Source organism: Nelumbo nucifera, chromosome 1 (assembly GCF_055504915.1).
Source record: "Nelumbo nucifera cultivar China Antique chromosome 1, China Antique-T2T, whole genome shotgun sequence".
Taxonomy (NCBI): domain Eukaryota; kingdom Viridiplantae; phylum Streptophyta; class Magnoliopsida; order Proteales; family Nelumbonaceae; genus Nelumbo; species Nelumbo nucifera.
The window spans coordinates 129,910,630-129,932,313 of NC_142649.1; the positions used below are offsets into that span (position 1 = coordinate 129,910,630).

At 41.8% G+C, this 21,684-nt stretch overlaps 1 protein-coding gene across 2 annotated transcripts in view; it reads right to left on the bottom strand.

Moving 5' to 3' along the window:
* The window catches only part of LOC104589075 (Polynucleotidyl transferase, ribonuclease H-like superfamily protein), a 36,525-nt gene that overhangs the window by 4,684 nt on the left and 10,157 nt on the right, over positions 1-21,684 (bottom strand). The gene's annotated exons all lie outside the window — the stretch shown is intronic.

Consider the following 21,684-nt stretch of genomic DNA (forward strand, 5'->3'; position numbering starts at 1 on the left):
CCAAGTGATGACCACTAGTGAGTCTCCTTCTATTTCTAAGTCTGTTGTTCCTATCTGCTCAGTCATCTTTAGACCTTGAAGTAGGGCTAGAGATTCAGCCTGTATTGAGTCACCAAAACCTATTGGTCCTGAGTAGAGTGCCACCACCACATCCAGATGATTTCTAAACACACCCCCAATGCCTGCCCTTCCTGGGTTGCCAAGAGAACTCCCATCAAAGTTCAGTTTTAGTTTGTTCAGTGCTGGTGGCTTCCATTCCATGCTTACAAGTACTTTGGGTACATCTTTTTGTGCTACTTCAGCCCAATTTCTTAATATCTCATTCGTGGAGTAGTTTCTGAATATCTCCATGGTCTTCACCCAATGTGCAGTTCTGAATTTTATTGCTTCAATAACTTCCTCCTTTGTTTTGCTTTTTTCCTGAAAAGATTCTTAGGTTTCTTTCCTCCCATATAGTCCATACTGTAACTGCTCTCACTGCCTTCCATATGCACTTTCCCCTTGTCTTCTGTTGACACAGGAAAGAGGAGCTGGATAGACTTACCACATCCTGTGGGGGAGCCCATCTACATCCAAAGAGAGAACAAACAACATTCCAAATACCAGAAGCAAAATAGCAAGATAATAGTAAGTGGGTTAAAGTTTTACCACATCCCAAACAAAGGACACACAGATGAGGAGAGAGGCAATTGTTTGGCCTCCTTTTCTGTAGCACATCACAAGTGTTTACCTTCCCTAGGAACACTTCCCAACAGAAAGCTTGTACTTTTGGAGGGATCGGTTTACCTTCCCTAGGAACACTTCCCAATAGAAACCTTTTCTCAACCCTTTCCACCACCAAAATCCAAAAACTAGTCAATCTAGGGTCACCACCTAAAGGCAACCCTAAATATCTAAGAGGCCACTCTCCACTCTCACACCCCTAATCTCCTCATCTTCCAAATTAATACCAGCCACCAAGCTTTTATTCCAATTAACACACAAATTAGACACCTTCTCAAACAGACTTACCACAAGCTTCAAGTTCTCGATCCCCTCCCTACTCTCACCATCACACGAGATTAAGATGTCATCTGAAAACTGGAGGTAAGTCACCGCGACCCTGTCTCTCCCTAAAGACCAACCTCTAAACAACTACAAACTGCTTGCTCTTGAAATCAATTTACTAAGGACCTCAGCCACTAAAGTAAAGAGGAAGGGAGAGAGGGGATCACCTTGTCTTAAGCCTCTAATCCCTTAAAAAAAAACAACCACCGACCCTTTCAAAAATTAAAAAGCATTGTTTCTGATGTAATCTGTACTATATGCCGCAAAGGGGCATTCTAGTCTTTTCCCTTTTTTATTATGTATCTGGTCACCCTACTATTTAAAATAAAAAACTGGTTGTTCTTCTTCTCCTTGCTGAACACATGGTATCAGAGCAGGACAATGCTCTCTAAATCTGTTCTCTAGTCATAGCACATCTTCCTTCCTTGAACTGAGAATAGAAGGAACAAACTTGTCCCAGCCCTGAGAACACTCTGGCCTCTCTCTACCCAGAACTCGACTGTAATCTAAAAGAGGACAATATCAGAGATCTGTGGATGATTGATTGAACCTTTTTTAGAGGTCAGTGATTATTTTTCTTTCCTTTTATTATTTCTGGGTTGCAGTTTTCAAAAGATTTGCTCGGACTGAACAGGGGCAAAAACCAAATTATTTGTAGCCTCGGTTCTTGGCAGTAAGACCAAGGACAGGCTAAGTTCTGCATTGACTGAATGGTGTATGGGGTGTTTGACCTTTCTTTGTGGATCTGTAGATCCGAAAACTACAAGGTTTTGAAACCTTTGTAGGTCATGAGTGACCTGGTTAATTTGACAGAGTACTGCAGTGACTTTCACTGATGTTTTTGTGGCTTGTATTGGCTTGGAAGAGGTCTAAGTGTTGACAGTTTTAGACAGTGTATGCCCTTAGCTCCAATCAGATTGATGTACTGATACATTTAAAGTAGATGAGTAAAAGTACATAATTGTTTCATGTTATGATTGGTGTGTTTCTGTGTAATTGCCCCTTAAACTGGACACTTATGAGACTCGTGTTAGTTTAGAATGTTCTCAGCTATTGGATGGATAGACTTGGGGAGTTTATTCTGCCAATGCTGACACTAATGTGCTGCCAAAAAAGTTGGGGCAGCTTGTCTCAGCTGCTAGGGTTGGACCTGGAGTACATGTAGTGTGTGTTTGTTTGAAACATTGAGCCCAGACCATTTTCCAGTTACGCCCTGGACCTTGGAGACTGATGGGCAAAACTGAAAAGTTACACCTAGCCCCTAGACTCGATTATGGTACTGTACTGGGTGTCAAATCGGGGCTGTCTTTGATATGCTAATCAGTGAAATCCTTTGGAGGTCAAAACCTGGGTATGTTGGGGCAGCCTGAGAATTCACTCGAGTGGGTGATCATAGTGACAGGATCAGCCCCTTTGTCGGACAAAGAGAATGACCGGGACTGCACTCTCTCTGATGGAAACGAAAACTATCGGCAGTCGATTTCAACCGTGTTTGAGATTTGTTTTGCAAAATATATTTATATGATATAGATATATTATGTTTTAAGGTAAAGGGTTTGCAAAAGGTGTTAATTCCCAGGACCCTCCGAGCAGAGAGTGCAATACTACACCTTCGACCAGGGGAGAGGTCCTTCCCTGTCGGGCAGTGTTTGATCATTATGGGCTAAGAGGTTAAGTGTAAGAGACCATTAAGGGCTATTTACCTGATGGTATATCTTACTTAAGTCCATTATCCTTGGGCCTTCATAGGATGGCTAGACTCAATTATCATTTAACTGTAAATGTTGGGCCCATTAAGAGCCCATGAAGATGGACTCAGGGGTTCACTGTGCTTGACAGTGAATTCGGCCAGGCCTTTTCACAGAGGCTGGGCCGAACCCATGTGGGCTTATGCAAGGTCATTGTTAGGGTCCCACGCCATACAAAATGAACCTAAATGGGCCAGCAACTACCTATGGACGTGAGTCACTTACTTAATGGGCCTAAAGCCCATGATTAATTGGATTAATCAAGTGGTCACATGACAGCTTAAGCAGTCATGTGACTTGGGCGAATATGAGGTGGATAAGGGTATGGAGTATCCATTAGGATAAGAGGATAAGTCTTATCCACTTATAGAGTCCAAATCCAAATAAAGATTTGGATTAGGAACCTCCTAATTCGATTAGGAGTGATGCTCCTTAAGGTTTAAGTAAGGAGAGATCGAACTGTTCTAGTTACACATCTGCTCTCAGTTCTCTCTCTCTCTGCTCTTGCCGCCCTAGAAACCCTAATTCATTCTCCACCTTTGTGACTGATCTTGTGAAAGAATGGTAGGATCCATCTAATGGACGCCATAAAGGTTGCGGAATGGGTGGGGTGAATTTCAAAAATTTCCTACCTTCTCCCAACTGGGAATCATATTCCCTGAATTTAGAATACAATATTCAAGGATCTACTTGAACCCTAATCAAACCAGATCTGTACCAAAAGATAAATGGGAGGATTATACCTGATCCGGAGAAGCAGTATCTCCCAAAGTTGGTGTTCACGCCCAAAGAATGCTCCAAGATCTGTCCCGGCTGAAGATGACACAGCTGTGGATGGAACAGAACCAGCAGGGTGCGTCCTACACACTGGATCCTTCACAAGAATCCCCTGGATGTACTAAACACTGAATTCTTTCAGTCTTTCTTGCAAGACTGATGTCAAGAACTGGTTTCTTGACTTTCTTTTCTGCAAAGATCAAATCTTGCAACAATGCAGATGGCGGCGGCAGGAGGAGATTTCCAGAAACGAAAAAGCTGAGTTGTTTTCTTTTCTGGAGAGAATGAGATCTAATCTCAATTCGCAGGAACCTTTCTTGCTTACCAGAACCTCTTGGATCGAAATCTGATTTCCCTCTCTTGGTTCATTCGAAATTCTCCTCTCTTTTCTTCTTGATTAAGAAATCTCCTAATTAGGAGTTATCCCAATCCAAATCAGTATTTGGATAGGGGATAATCTTAATCCCTTTCCCAGATAGAGTTAGCTTACTCCTGATCTTATCAGGAGGTTACCAGATTCAAATCTGATTTGAATTTGGTCTCTAAGAGTGGATAAGGCTAAGAGCCCAATCCTTTTTGCTAACTTCAATCTCAAATTCGCCCCATTGATGGGTGATCATATCAGCCCACTTCGAAATAGGCTTTTTGGCCCATTAAGTATTCAGTGTTTAATTAGTTTCCAATCTGCTGCCCAGTTGGGCTTCTTTGTATGGCGTGGGACCCAAGCATTGATCTACACACCAGCCACATGGGTTCGGCCCAGCCTTTAATACAAGGCCCAGCCGAATTCACTGAAAATCTCAATGAACCCCTTGAGTCCATCGTATGAACCCTATGGGCCCAACACTTACATTAAGTGGTCCCTGGGCCAAGCCATCTTATAAAAACCCAGGGACTGTGGGCAGGTGCAAGATTAGCCCATCAGGTATTATCCTAAATGGTCTTACACTTAACCTCTCAGCCCTTAATGATCAAGCACTGCCCGACAAGAGAGGACCTCTCCCTCGGCTGCAAGGAACAGTGCCGCACTCTCCTCTTACATGGATCCCGGGAATTAAAACCATTTGCAAACATTTTGAAACCGTACATATATATGTAAATATATTAATTTTGCAAAAACAAAATTCCAACGATTGAAATCAACTGCCGGCAGTTTGGTTTCCATCAGAGAGAGTGCATTCCCGATCATTACCCTTTGTCCGACAAAGTGGCTGATTCTGTCACTATGACCACCCACTCAGATGAATTCTCAAACTGCCCCAACATACCCAGGTTTTGATCCCCTCTAAGGATCTCACTGATTGGCATATCAAAGGCAGCCTGATCCAGCACCTAGTGAAGTGTCATAATCGAGTCTAGGGGTCAGGTGTAACTTTCCAGTTTTGCCCATCTATCTCCAAGGTCCAGGGCAAGACTGGAAATCTGGTCCGGTTCAAGGATTCAAGTAATCCCATGCCGTATGTGCCTCGGGTCTTACCCTGATGGCTGAGACAGGCCATCCCAACACTTGGTGGCACACCAGTATCAGCCTTGGCAGGATAAATCTCCCCAGACTTATCCATCGGCTGTGAACATTTAAAACTAACATGAGTCTCTACAAATGTCCAGTTTTAGGGTTTTACACAGAATTAAACCAAACAACATGAATCAAACATGCACTTTATTTATTTCCACTAAATAACAAAAGTACATCAAAATGATTGAAGCTAAGGGCATACAAAACTGTCTAACAGCTCCCACTTGCACTTAGGTCCAATCTGGTACAAGCCGGAGTCCCATACTTTCCACGTGTTTCTCAAACACCTTCTGTGTCAGTGGCTTAGTCAATGGGTCTGCCACATTATCCGCTGATGCTACCTTTTGAATTAGGACGTCCCCTCTACCAACGATCTCCCGCAGTACATGGTACTTCCTCTCGATGTGCTTTGACTTCGAGTGGGCCCGAGGCTTTTTAGCTTGGGCGATCGCTCCATTGTTGTCACACAACAACGGGATGGGTGATGTGCTGGATGGAATCGCTCCCAATTCGTGTATGAATTTCTTCATCCACACGGCTTCCTTGGCAGCTTCACTTGCGGCAATGTACTCGGCCTCGGTTGTGGAGTCTGCAGTGGACCCCTGTTTGCTGCTTTTCCAGCAAACAGCACACGATCCTATCGTGAAAACATACCCAGATGTAGACTTTCTATCATCTGGATCCGACTGGAAATCGGCATCGGTATACCCTAGAACTTGCAGTGAACTACCATCGAATACCAGACAAAACTCTTTCGTCCTTCGAAGGTATTTGAGTATGTTCTTCACAGCAGTCCAATGCTCCTGTCCTGGGTTTGCCTGGAATCTGCTTACCACACTCACCGCCTGAGCTATGTCCGGGCGAGTGCACAACATGGCATACATGATGCTCCCCACAGCTGAGGCATAGGGAACGTCTCTCATGCTCTCAATCTCCTCAGAAGTCTTGGGAGACATCTTCTTGGAGAGAGTGACTCCGTGCCTGAAAGGAACGTTTCCTTTCTTGGAGTTTTCCATGCTGTATCTTTTGACAATTTTGTCAATGTAAGCAGCCTGGGATAATCCAATTATCCTCTTCGATCTATCTCTATAGAGTCGAAGACCCAGTATGTATGAAGCTTCTCCAAGATCTTTCATGGAGAACTGCTGTGATAGCCATACCTTGACCGAAGTCAACATTCCTACATCATTCCCAATGAGTAGGATATCGTCCACATACAAGACTAAAAAGGTGATCTTATCCCCACTGGATTTCCTGTAAACACAGGGCTCATCCGGATTCTGCTCAAAGTCAAATGTTTTGACTGCAGAATCAAAACGGATGTTCCAACTCCTAGAAGCCTGCTTAAGTCCATATATGGATCTATTAAGTTTACATACCATGTGTTCCTGACCAGCAGCAATGAAGCCTTGCGGCTGCTGCATGTAGATATCTTCACTAAGATCTCCATTCAGGAACGCTGTTTTGACATCCATTTGCCAAATCTCGTAATCATGGTACGCTGCTACAGCTAGCAGGATCCTAATGGATTTAAGCATGGCCACCGGTGAAAAGGTTTCCTCATAGTCGATGCCTTCTTTCTGAGTATACCCTTTCGCCACCAAACGAGCTTTAAAGGTCTCAATCCTGCCATCGGGGCCCTTCTTCCTCTTGTAGATCCATTTGCAACCAATTGCTTTTACCCCGGAGGGCGGATCCACTAGAGTCCAGACTCCATTGGTCTCCATTGAGTCCATCTCGGCTCTCATGGCCTCCACCCACTTCTGGGAGTCTATGTCTAACATAGCTTCCGCGTAAGACACGGGATCCTCTTCACTAGTCAAGGCTTCCACCAGGTAACTATCCTGGTCATAACCATATCGGACTGGTGGTCTGGATACCCGGGTGGACCTTCTAGGTTGGTCATTACCTGGAACTTGTGGGTCATCTCCCACTGCTCCTGAGCTCTCCTCATCAAGAACTATTTCCTGACGATGGGTGTCCAGGATGTAATCGGATTCTAAGAATCGGGCGTTTCGACTGCAGAACACTTTCTGCTCACTTGGGTCATAGAATAGATAACCCACCGAATCCTTTGGGTAGCCTATAAACAGGCAACGGCTGGTTTTAGATTCCAACTTGTCCGCACTTGTTCTTTTAACGTGTGCAGGACAACCCCAAATCTTCAAGTGTCTCACACTTGGCTTCCTTCCGGTCCAAAGCTCATATGGAGTTTTCGGAACTGATTTGGTTGGAACCCTATTCAGCACGTAGGTAGCAGTCTCTAATGCGTATCCCCAAAAGGATGTGGGTAATTCTGAGCGTACGAGAAGTGACCGGACCATGTCCAACAAGGTCCTATTTCTCCTCTCTGAAACACCGTTGAGTTGAGGTGTAGCAGGAGGAGCTAGTTGTGACACTATCCCATTGGCCTTTAAGTAGTCCCTGAATTCGTCAGAGAGATACTCGCCACCTCGATCTGATCGAAGGGCCTTAATTTCTCTCCCTAACTGTTTCTCGACTTCCTGTCTGAACTCTTTGAACTTTTCAAATGATTCAGACTTATGTCTCATTAGGTACACGTAACCATATCGTGAAAAATCATCTGTAAAGGTGATGAAGTACACGTGTTGATTCCGTGTCCTAACACTCAGGGGACCACATACATCAGTATGTATTAGGTCAAGTGTGCCTGCACATCTTTCAGGTTTACCGTCAAATGGCCGCTTAGTCATCTTACCTTGGAGGCAAGGTTCACAAGTGGGAAGATTTTCTACGGTTAGAAAATCCAAAGGACCATCCTTTACCAGTCTTGTGATTCGGTCGACACCGATGTGGCCAAGTCGGTAATGCCAGAGGCACGTGGGATTTACTGTATCACGAGTCCTTTTCTTGGGATTTTCGACCGACGTAGTTTCGGTTAAGTTAGTTTCCAAAGAAGGATGCAGAACATAGAGACCGTTCTCTAGCTCCCCGCATGCGATGAATTTATTATTCCGTTTAACAGTAATCATATTACTAAAGTAAACAGTATATCCATCAGCACACAATTTTGAAACAGAAATTAAATTCCTTCTCAAGTTCTGTACATAAAGACAATCTTTAAGTACAAGGACTCCTTTAAAAACTAATTCTACGGTTCCTATTGCCGCAGCTGCAACACTTGCAGTTGTTCCCAAGAACAGTGTCACTTCACCTTCACTCAGCCTTCTGCTAACTTTGAACCCCTGCAGTGAGTTACGCGCATGAGTTGAAGCCCCGGAGTCAACACACCAGGACACAGAAGTAACTAACATATTAGTTTCTATGACACAAGTTTCGATATTACCTTTCTTAGATTCCAGGTAGGTAGGACAGTTCCTCTTCCAGTGGTCGGTCTGCTTGCAGAAGTGACAGACATCAGATGCCTTGTTCTTCTTCTGCTTCTTGGGTTTGGTAGTCTTCTTCTGGGGCTTCTTTGCCTTTCTCTTTCTCTTGCCCGATTTGTTAGCTTCAGCAAGCATAACCACAGGCTCATCCTTCTTGAGTAAATCCTCGGCCCTCTGCAACATATTGCTGAGTTCCTGGACGCTGACATTCAGCTTATTCATATTGTAGTTCATAGTGAACGCATTGAAGGAGGAGGGCAAAGAATTTAGGATGGCATCCACTTGCGTGCCAAGATCTAGCCCGGATCCAAGAGCTTCAAGTTCGTTGATGTATCCCATCATCCGAAGACAATGGTCATGAACTTTCTGCCCTTTGGTCATCTGCGCGGTCATGAACAATTTCAGGACCTTCTGTCGAGTAGAACGGTTCTGCTCCTCATACATTGTCCTTAGACTGTCCAATATGTCCTTGGCAAGTTCGATCTGATCGAACTGCCTCTGTATTGAGTTGTCTAATGAGGCAATGACAAAGCAGCGGGCTAGGGAGTTCTTATCCTCCCAATCTTGGTAGTCCCTCCTACGGGCCTCAGAAGCCCTATCACCCGGACGTTCCGGGGCAGGATTTTTCACTACCTTGTCTAACTTTTCAGAAGTTAGGACCAGCATAAGATTTCTGTACCAGTCGGCATAGTTTGGGCCCTTAAGCTTGTTATCGTCTAGAAGCTTTGCAAATTGACCGTTTGCCATTTTCTGATAAAACAGCAAAATCATTAGTCCACAACCTTAGTTTGATTCATGTTTACCTACATAGATATGGCTTTTAATCTATGTTCCATTCCCATTTGTTCATCTCTGAGATTTCCCTCCTATCTCAGTGACGGAGACGACGAAATGTCTCTGGAAATGTGGGAAATCACATGGGGTGCGTGAAGCCAACTGTTTCAGCTGCATAACCCCACCACCTTTCTGTGACGGATCATATCCACTCATCAAATGAGTTTCCCTTTGGCCTCTGTCAGACAAGGTTCAAAGCCGTTTTCAGGTAAACCCTTCTGTCAGTGAGTGCACACCCATCATATTCAGGTTACGCCAAGGTACCGTGAGAGAGTTCCCATTTTCTGGTGAAGCCCCTCCCACATCGGTCTATGACGCCCCTATCATCTTATGAAACACTCTAACAGATCCAACAGCAAATGGATAGCCCAATTTTATGGTGCGTTTCCTCATTACTGATGGACCCATCATTGTGCTAATGACGGAAGGCCTTTAGAGAGTCCATCATAAGGATCTCCCTATCACTTGCATTCATATTTGCTGGAGGGAACAAAATTACGGCCTAGTTCTAATTTAGGTCAAATCAAAGTGGCTCCCACTGACTTTCATAAAGTCAGATTTCTGGTGGGCCTTAATCGGCTAGGGGTTCCGTACGCATCCCTTTTCAGGGTTGTGGGGCCCACCAGGCAAAGAGGGGGGTCATCCAATGACCTTCAGGGACACCATGGCAATGATGTGCATTCAGCCATGGTGTGCGCAAGAGCCACTAACGAGTCATCACGGGCCAAGTACTTATGGCCCATGGTCGCAGCACATCAAACATCCAAACATCACATGTAAAGGAGGAATTGATCCAATCAATTAATTGCTGTAAAGCCCATTCAACGGCCCATTTAAAAACCAAGTCATTAACGATTAATGTCCACTAGGTGTATGGGCTGAATCGCAGATAGCAGTTCGGCCCATACAGCTTATCTCACAATAATGGGCTTTTGCAGTTTTAACCCTTTAAAACTGGGCTTTACAGGTGGGCCGAATTAATCCCTGTAATTGAACATCAGATTTGGAACAAAAGTGTGAGACAATTGGACTGAGAACAGCCCCTTTCGAAACCCAGATTTGGTCCAAACAGTTTTGGTCCAATATAGTCCGAAATGGTCCAAAACTGATTTTCAATTCAAGAATTAATTATTGAATGATCTGAAATTAATAGTTTTGATTTCTAGCAAACACAAAACAATTATGGACTATTCGCACCACCTGCAAAACAGAGGTTAATCACAAGGGTTGCAGTTTCATAAACTGCAAATCGCAGAAAACGATTTCTCCATCTGCAAATCTCCAGCGCCGCCATCTTCTTTAATCAAGAAAAATAACAGAAATCCTATTTCTATTAATTACATTCTTGATCAAATCCTATACATTCAGTCTAAAAATAAAAAAAAATTATTTACAGACCGAATTGAATGAAATAAATAAATAGAAAAGAAAAAGGGTGCGCAGACCATCTGCGCTAAAAGTGCACTGCGATCTCCAGGTTTGAACAGTCCATTAAATCAAAATAAATAAAGAACAATTCCAAATAAATTTTGGATTTAATAGAAATTAATTTCAGATCAATCGCCCTTAACAAGAAACAGTTTCTTGAAAAAAAAGAAAACAATCTGCGCAAATCTTGAAAGAACACCTTCTATCCATCTGCGCAGGGTCAGATCTGATTTTCTTTTGGTTCAAGATTCGAACCTGTGGCTCTGATACCACTGAAAGAATGGTAGGATCCATCTAATGGACGCCATAAAGGTTGCGGAATGGGTGGGGCGAATTTCAAAAATTTCCTACCTTCTCCCAACTGGGAATCATATTCCCTGAATTTAGAATACAATATTCAAGGATCTACTTGAACCCTAATCAAACCAGATCTGTACCAAAAGATAAATGGGAGGATTATACCTGATCCGGAGAAGCAGTATCTCCCAAAGTTGGTGTTCACGCCCAAAGAATGCTCCAAGATCTGTCCCGGCTGAAGATGACACAGCTGTGGATGGAACAGAACCAGCAGGGTGCGTCCTACACACTGGATCCTTCACAAGAATCCCCTGGATGTACTAAACACTGAATTCTTTCAGTCTTTCTTGCAAGACTGATGTCAAGAACTGGTTTCTTGACTTTCTTTTCTGCAAAGATCAAATCTTGCAACAATGCAGATGGCGGCGGCAGGAGGAGATTTCCAGAAACGAAAAAGCCGAGTTGTTTTCTTTTCTGGAGAGAATGAGATCTAATCTCAATTCGCAGGAACCTTTCTTGCTTAGCAGAACCTCTTGGATCGAAATCTGATTTCCCTCTCTTGGTTCATTCGAAATTCTCCTCTCTTTTCTTCTTGATTAAGAAATCTCCTAATTAGGAGTTATCCCAATCCAAATCAGTATTTGGATAGGGGATAATCTTAATCCCTTTCCCAGATAGAGTTAGCTTACTCCTGATCTTATCAGGAGGTTACCAGATTCAAATCTGATTTGAATTTGGTCTCTAAGAGTGGATAAGGCTAAGAGCCCAATCCTTTTTGCTAACTTCAATCTCAAATTCGCCCCATTGATGGGTGATCATATCAGCCCACTTCGAAATAGGCTTTTTGGCCCATTAAGTATTCAGTGTTTAATTAGTTTCCAATCTGCTGCCCAGTTGGGCTTCTTTGTATGGCGTGGGACCCAAGCATTGATCTACACACCAGCCACATGGGTTCGGCCCAGCCTTTAATACAAGGCCCAGCCGAATTCACTGAAAATCTCAATGAACCCCTTGAGTCCATCGTATGAACCCTATGGGCCCAACACTTACATTAAGTGGTCCCTGGGCCAAGCCATCTTATAAAAACCCAGGGACTGTGGGCAGGTGCAAGATTAGCCCATCAGGTATTATCCTAAATGGTCTTACACTTAACCTCTCAGCCCTTAATGATCAAGCACTGCCCGACAAGAGAGGACCTCTCCCTCGGCTGCAAGGAACAGTGCCGCACTCTCCTCTTACATGGATCCCGGGAATTAAAACCATTTGCAAACATTTTGAAACCGTACATATATATGTAAATATATTAATTTTGCAAAAACAAAATTCCAACGATTGAAATCAACTGCCGGCAGTTTGGTTTCCATCAGAGAGAGTGCATTCCCGATCATTACCCTTTGTCCGACAAAGTGGCTGATTCTGTCACTATGACCACCCACTCAGATGAATTCTCAAACTGCCCCAACATACCCAGGTTTTGATCCCCTCTAAGGATCTCACTGATTGGCATATCAAAGGCAGCCTGATCCAGCACCTAGTGAAGTGTCATAATCGAGTCTAGGGGTCAGGTGTAACTTTCCAGTTTTGCCCATCTATCTCCAAGGTCCAGGGCAAGACTGGAAATCTGGTCCGGTTCAAGGATTCAAGTAATCCCATGCCGTATGTGCCTCGGGTCTTACCCTGATGGCTGAGACAGGCCATCCCAACACTTGGTGGCACACCAGTATCAGCCTTGGCAGGATAAATCTCCCCAGACTTATCCATCGGCTGTGAACATTTAAAACTAACATGAGTCTCTACAAATGTCCAGTTTTAGGGTTTTACACAGAATTAAACCAAACAACATGAATCAAACATGCACTTTATTTATTTCCACTAAATAACAAAAGTACATCAAAATGATTGAAGCTAAGGGCATACAAAACTGTCTAACATCTTGATCAGTTTTGATTTCTGATTTTTGCAAGAAAATATCAAAATTATTTTGTGCTCACCTCCCTTGTACGATCCAATCAGTTGGATTGCAGTTTTGCTGAAAGTTGTGTTGTTGAATCGGCTTCATTCTAAACTGCACCATCTTCAGTGGAGGTTGGTTTTGGGATTCAGTTTGGGCGTGAACTTCCACTTTGGGAGCTACACTTGTGGAATCCGTATCAGGTATACTTCTCCCTTCTTTTTGGTTTCAGAATTGGTCCAATTTCAATGCAAGAACAATCCTTGAAAAATTCAATTTTTCTAAAACTGGGAATACGATCCCTGGAAGGTTGCATGAAATTTTTGAAATTTCGCCCAACCATCTAGCATGGTTCGACCATCCATATGATGGATCTAACCTTCCTTCAGACAGACCTTTACATTGGCTTGTATTGGCTTGTAGTGGCCAACTGGTACAACAGAATATTGATGGTTATGGCTTAATGTTAACCTTGGAAACCTATTTGACCTGTCAAAGTGTGCTTCTACATAAGCTGAAAATGGGTTCTGATTGTCAATCACTCAGAGTGAGGGCTGTGAATTTCTCTTTGTGGGTGTGTATTGACTGAAATCATGAATACTGAAGATTTTGCAACTTCGAGAACCACCATGAATCAAGGTGGAATGAGTAGTGGTCATGACTCCATGAGTTTCCCAATGACTATTACCCCGCTGGATGGTAGGAATTACCTGGCATGGTCTAAGGAGATGATGTTGTATATCACAGTCAGGGATAAAACAAGATATATTAATGGGAAAATAAAGGAACCCAGGGCTGGTACAGTCGAATACGATAAGTGGGACCAAGAAAATTGCATGATTATGTCCTGGATTTTGACATCCATGTTACCATCCGTCAAACAGAATTTTATGTGGACCGAGACAGCAAAAGAAATATGGGACCAAGCACAAGCAACTTATTCAGAGCAAAGACATTATGCTAAAATTTACTAGCTACAAGTAGAATCTTCGACATGTAAGCAGGGAGAAAGGGACTTATCGACTTATTATTCTGCCCTTACTTCAGTTTGGAAAGAACTAGACTATTATCAGAACATTGATTGGGAATGTGAAAAGGATGCTAAAGCATACAAAAAGTTAGTTTCACAACAAAGGGTGTTCGCTTTCCTTCTGGGTTTGAATCCCGTGTATTAACCTATTCGTATTCAAATTTTGGGCAGCAAGGACCTTCCGTCTGTCCAAGAGGTTTATGCACTTGTTCAGTCTAAAGAAAGTAGGAAGTCTGCCATGAACTCTCCTAAGGGGGAGACTATTGCTCTTGCTGTAAGGGGTAACACTGGGGCACCAAGAAAAGGGGAAAATAAGAAAAAGACATGATAAAAACAAATTGTGGTGTACTCATTGCCAAAAATCTAGGCACACCCGTGAAACCTATTGGGAATTGAATGGGAAACCAAATGGGCACAGGAATTGGGTAAGAAATCAACACAAGAACCAAGCAGGAAGCCATACCAGAAGAAGTTTACTTCGGCTAACTTAGCATCTCGTGAACATCAAAGTACTTCTCAGGGTTGTCTCCCTTATTCTGACCCAAAGATATTATCAATTCCTTCCGTGACCACTTAGAGCAATATGGTAGGGCTCTCCGCAATGCTGATTCCGGACCCACACCTTCTACTTCTTTTGCCTCCTCTTCAAGTAATTCTGCCTCATCTTTCCATGTGTCTACTAATAACCCAGAATCCCCATGGATTATTGATTCCGGTGCATCCAACCACATGACTGGTAAGTCAACCTTGTTTCAAACATATTCTCTTTTCTATGGCAAAGATAAAGTCAGGTTAGCAGAAGGATCCTTCTCCTCCATTGCTAGTCAAGGATCTATATCTTTGCCTTTTGGCCTCTCCTTATCTAATGCCCTACATGTTCCAAAGTTACCTATTAATTTGCTATCCATTAGTAATATCCCTCATGTCTTGAATTGCTCAGTAACCTTTCTTCCACATTCTTGTGTTTTTTAGGATTTGGCTACCGGGAGGACGATTGGTAGAGGAAACATGGTGGATGGTCTTTATGTGCTAGAGAACAAAGTTGGTCTTATAGCTTCAAAGTCTTTGCGTCCATCGAGTAAGAGTCATATTGTTTTGTGGCACCACCGTTTGAGCCATGTGTCTTTTGAGTCATTGAAGTTTTTGTTCCTAGATTTGTTTAAGTCATTGTCTGTTAGTGATTTTCAGTGTCAAACTGTCAACTAAGTAAACATTGTAGAACCTCATTCCCTTTACGTAATAAAATATCAGAATTTCCTTTTCACATTGTGTATTCAGATGTGTGGGGACCTGTTAATATTCCAACTGAGAATGATTACAAGTATTTTATTTCCTTTGTTACGACTTCTCTTACTACACTTGGGTTTATCCTATGCATTCATGGGAGGAAGTTCCTAAAATTGTGAAAGACTTTCAGCGTATGGTTTACACCCAATTTCAATCCGAGATCCAAATCTTTCAATTAGATAATGCCAAGGAATACTTCCATGGAGACCTCACAAATTTCTTTGCATCTCGCGGCTCTCAACATAGGAGCTCATGTGCCAAAACCCCACAACAAAATGGGGTTGCAGAGAGAAAAAATCGACATCTCCTTGAAGTTGCTCAAGGCTTAATGTTACAGATGAATGTCCAAAAAACGATTTTGGGTGGATGTTGTCCTGACTGTTGCCTATGTCATCAATAGAACACCATCTCGAGTATTGGAATATAGGTCCCCTCATCAGCTCCTCTTCCCTAAAGCTCCTTTGTTTTCTATCCCTATGTGGGTCTTTGGATGTAAGTGTTTTGTTCATGCTCTCTCCTACTTGTGGTAAGCTTGAACCCAAAGCTATTGTGTGTATTTTTCTTGGTTATCCCCTGGCTCAAAAAGGCTATCGTTGTTTTGACCCTATGTCTAAAAAATACTGTCTCTATGGACGTCTCTTTCTTTGAAGATGTTCCCTACTTTCCTATTTCTCCTCAGGGGGAGAGTAGAGTTGAGGAGAAACAAATTCAAACTCAAGTTTTGTTGCCTTCTATTCCCAATCCTCCTCCATTTCGTGTCTTTCGGAGACTGCGCTACAAAAATCAATGCCAACAAAGTTCAATTGCCACAGAGCCACTGGAAACTATGCCACCAATGCCATCAGAATCTCAGGGGTTGGGTCGTTCACCTCACCCAAATAGTATTGTTCCAGTTGATGTTCCTGAACCTATTGATATTGGCACTTCAAGTTGTGATCTGAACCTCCCTATTGCAAAAAAGAAGGGTGTAAAATCATGCACCACACCCCACCCCATATCTCTTTCTTATCCTATGAGAATTCTCATCTTCTTTTTGTACTTTTCTCTCTGCCATTGATAGTGTTCCCCTTCCCAAGAGTGTTGTGGAGGCCTTGTTCCTCAGTGGACAGATGCAATGACAGAAGAGATCAATGCTCTTCACAAGAATAGCATGTGAGAGCTAGTAGATCTTCCTAAGGGAAAGGAGCCTGTAGGGTGCAAATGTGTGCTCTTTATAAAACATGCAAATGGGTCTGTGGAAAGGTACAAGGCTCGGCTAGTTGCAAAAGGCTTCACACAGGTGCATGGAGTTGATTATGCTGAGACTTTTGCTTCGGTTGCAAAAATGAACTCTCTTCGGGTTCTTTTGTCTTTAGCTGTAAACCTTGATTGGGAGCTTCATCAACTTGACATAAAGAATGCCTTCCAAAACAATGATTTGGAAGAGGAAGTGTATGACTCAACCCCCTGGTTTTTGTGCGAAGGGAAGTGAACAAAAGGTCTGCAAATTGAAGAAATCTTTGTATGATCTAAAGCAATCTCCGAGGGCTTGGTTTAGCAGGTTTCACCAAGCAGTTCAACAGATGGGTTTTAAGTAGTGTCAATCTGATCACACACTTTTTGTAAAGAGGGAACAAGAAAAAACAGCAGCCTTGAATGTCTATGTAGATGATATTGTCATCACTTGAGACTAGGTCTCAAAGATTCAGAGATTAAAGAAATTCCTCGCTACACAGTTTGAAGTAAAGGATCTAGGGCATTTGTGCTACTTCCTTGGTATTGAAGTTGCTCGCTCTCAACAAGGCATCTTCATTTCCCAAAGGAAGTACACCCTAGATCTCCTAAAGGATACAGGGAAGTTAGGAGCTAAACCTTGCTGACACACCTATAGATGTAAATCATAAACTTGGGGATTGCAGTGGTGAGCCCTTGAAAGATCCAAGGCAGTACCAAAGACTTGTGGGCAATCTTCTCTACCTATCCATGACCAGGCCTAGCATTGCATATGTTGTGGGTGTCCTCAGTCACTTCATGCATGCACCCAAGGAGGCACACCTAGAAGCAGTAGACAAAGTTCTTAGGTACTTGAAGAAGTTCCCAAGGACAGATTTACTCTTTAAGAAACATGGGCACATGAGAGTAGAGGTGTACACAGATGCATATTGGACCAGCTCAGTGGATGACAGAAAATCTACCAATGGATATCGTGTCTTTGTTGGTGGAAACCTTGTGACTTGGAGAAGCAAAAAACAGAGTGTAGTGGCTAGGTCAAGTGCAGAGGCAGAATACAAGGCTATGTCACATGGAGTTGCAGAGTTACTGTGGATCAAGAACCTATTGAGTGAATTAGGATTTCCTTTTGATGATCCTATTTCACTCTGTTGTGACAACAAAGCTGCCATTAACATTGCAGTCAACCCAGTTCTCCATGATAGAACCAAACATATTGAGGTTGACAAGCATTTCATCAAAGAGAAAATTGTTAAGGGGCAAGTGTGCACTCCCTACATTAGCTCTAATGAATAGCTTGCAGATGTTCTTACTAAAGGATAATGCTCACTACGGCATTATGATCTTTGTGACAAGTTGGGGATGATTGACATCTACGCTCCAACTTGAGGGGGAGTGATGTAATCTGTACTATATGCCGCAAAGGGGCATTCTGGTCTTTTCCCTTTCTTTTTGTTATGTATATGGTCGCCCTACTATTTAAAATAAAAAACTGGCGCCACCAATGCTGATTCTTTTTTGGCTCTCATATCTTTCGTTTCTTCTTCTCCTTGCTGAAAACAATTTCAATCTATATTTTTTTTCCTTTTCATTAGTTGTTTTCTTATTATTCGATAAAAGTGATCAATTAGGTATTGTCCTTGTCTTTAAAAAGAGTGATCTATAGTATCATCATCATCCATTCCTTATCCCAACTATATGGGGCCCATGTCCTTTTTGGTGAAGCAACATCTAACTGGAGCTATTGGTGGTCTTCTATGCACATGATCAAACCATCTTAGTCTACTCTCTCTCTCATTTTATCACTTATTGGAGCTACTCTTAGGTTCTTTTTCTCTTTTGATAGCTACTCCTAGGTTCTTACGGATGACTTCATTCCTAATCCTATCCTTTCTAATTTTTCCCCTCATCCATCTTAGCATTTTTGTTTCTGCCACTCATTTTCTCGACATGTTGTTCTTGACTGCCCAACACTCTGTTCCATACAATATAATTGCCCTTGAAACTGTTATATAGAATTTTCCTTTTAATCTAAGTGGTATCCACCTATCACATAAAAGTCCAAATGCACCCCTCCACTTTGCCCATCCTCGTCTAATTCTTTGGGTGACATCCTCCTCAATCTCTCTCTTGATATGAATCATTGAACCAAGGTACTGGTCACATTTTGTTATCTTTTGGTCTCCAATCCTAAGTGTATCCTCATTTACACTCCTATTATTAATTTATTACAAAATTTGCATGCGGTCACATTGAGTTATCTCTTGGTCTCCAATCCTATGTATATCCTTATTTAAACACATATTATTAATTTATTACTAAACTTATATGTCATATACTCTGTTTTAAACTACTTATTTTAAAACCTTTTGTTTGGAAAGAGGTGTTTAAAATTGACATATCATAAACTACTGCAAAATCTAATATTGTACCTCTTGATTCATTCCTCTCCCCAAACCCAAATCCCCTATGCACCATATCATATCCTACACTTCTTTTCCCTACATACCCACTAAGTCTCCGATAAAAATCTTCTCTTCATTTGGAATTTCTTGGATTAATCCTCCTACGTTTTCTCAAAATTGTTTTTAAATGTTTTCTTCCAAACCCACTTGAGATGCAAAAAAGAACTATGGCATGTGTTAGACCCTTGACAGCAGTTTTCAGAAAAACAAAAATTACCTTGTGACAGTAGATTTGTAGGACTTTCCTCTCTATTAAACATTGGTATATTACAATCATCTGCATGACAGGTCTACTTCTCTAATCTCTCCCCTGGACCCCTTCATACCAAAACAGATCATTAACCTCCCTTAGTTTAACTAGCCTTCAACAGTCACTCTTTTGCAGCTGCATCAGAATCCCTATTCCATGTTTACAAAGCTGGGAACAGGATGAGGGTGACAGTTTTGAGTCAACTTTGACCATCAGATTTACTTGTATTGAGCATGTATCACCAAGGTATCGGCCATAAAGTATCTAGTTGTATCGTGGTAACATGTATACAAGTGCTTTTACTCCAGTTAATTTCCAGAATGTATAACCTTTAAAAACACTTAAGAGTAAGGTTCCTAACCACCACCCTACCTTGATCTTCAAAAGAAGGGGAAAAAGGGAAAAAAGATGATATTATCATCAATGTTGCATGGACACAGACAGAGAAGTTAGAATCTGACACGTTTTCAGGAGTCTGTTGAAAAACATGAGGACTCCTGGACACATCTAGAAACAAGTATAAACTATTAAAATACTACATTATAACTATATAGAAAAAATTTTTACATATTATATTTGTTACTTAGAGACATCTTTTTATTAATAGTTATTTAGTAACATTTTGTAGAAAAAGTAACAGTCAATGTGTACATTAAGTATTAATTTATGTCAAATAGGCACCGAGAGAAAGAAACATGTTACACCAAAGTCCCCCTCAAGAATCCATGGAGTTTTGGAGTTTGATGTATGTCTGACATGGACACTTCATCCATTTAGAAGAATCCACACAACAATGATTACCATTCATCAGCAAATCAGCACCCACTCTGAATCTGAACCCCTTAATTAAACCAACAATGTAAGCTCTAGAGGTAAGTGACTTGAGGGCATTGGCTACAAGGACAAATAATAGGGGGGACAAGAAGTTATACAACCCTTCATCTAGGTTCTCCATTTTGTTTCACAAAGTGGCTTTCTTTCAGACTCAAACCTACAATCTCACGCTTGTCAGCCTAAGAGTTTACCATTACACCCAAAAATAGCCCCCAGTACAAACTCCTAGAAGGATAAATCCACAAAATCATAAGCCTTCTCCAAATCCAACTTGCACACTAAACCCTTTTTTCCCAATCTTCTTAGATCTTGTATGGTTTCATTAGAATTAGGATATGATCAACTATTTATCTCCCTTAGACAAATGTACCTTGAAGAGGAGATATGAGGGCTTTGAAGGCCTTTCCTAGTCTCAAAAAAAAGCACCACTGAAATCACTTTCAAGAGGCTTTCCACTGGGCTAATAGCCAAAAATCTTTAGGGCGTTGAGGGCCTTTCCTACTATTAAGTATTAATGATGTCTAAACATTCCTGGTAAAAAGACATAGTAGAACTGTCCAAACCAGATTTTATTCTTATCCACTGCAAAAAAAATGGCAATTTTGACCTCCTCTTCATCAAATGATCTCTCTAACTCAATTTCCATTTTTCTTTTATAATCAACTCAGTTTCAACTAGGGCTGTCAGTGGGTCAGGTCTAGGTCGGGTCCAAGTAGAACCAGAACTGACCCAACAAGAAATACCAAGGACCCAGAACCGAACCAGACCTGATAGGATCTGTAGTTTTAGACCCAGAAACTGATCAGTTCTCAGGACAATTGGGTCTGATCCGATGAACCCAATTATAATAAACCTGCTGAAAATATTATATATTGTATTAATTTATTTAATATTATATATATATATATTAAATATATAACATATTATAAATATTATTTATATATATAGCCTGGGTTGGGTCTGAGTCAGTTCGGGACTGGGTAAAACTGGTTCCGGACCAATAATAATCAGGACAATATATCAGGAACCGGAACCGACCCATTGGTTCCAGGAACTGGAACCAGAACCGACCCAATCAGTTTGGGTCCATCGGGTTGAACCCAACCCATTGACAGCCCTAGTTCCAACATTTTTTAGGTCCCCATCTTTGTGACTTATCTTTAGCTGCCACAGCCTTTTAAGAAAGGTAATTGCTGACTGCTTAGAAAATGCAAATACTTAGGACAGAAGGAAGACACTACTTTCTTTATGAACATTAATGAAATGGGTTTTAGTGACTGGATGTTATTCATTTTTTAGAGTTATTTTTGGGATTTGGGAAGTTTTCACTCATTCGTGTATGCCCAATTTCGGTCCATTGTTCATTTATTTACAATTATTATTAATTTATGCTGCCAAATGAAGGATAAGATCCAAGAAAACAAAGCTATTAACTAGAACGGGTTGATATTAAGGAATGCTTGCAGAGAAATGAAAAAATAGACAGGTGCTAAGGCATGGGAATCCATGTGACACACTATTAAGATACTCCCAATGTTTTAAAAGTGCAAGGCGCAAAAAAGGTGCAGGGGCCAAGGCGCAAGGTGCAAGGCGAGGCATGCACCTTTTTGAAGCAAGGCACAAAAAAAAAGTCAGAATTTTCAAAAAAGAATGCAAAAAAAAAT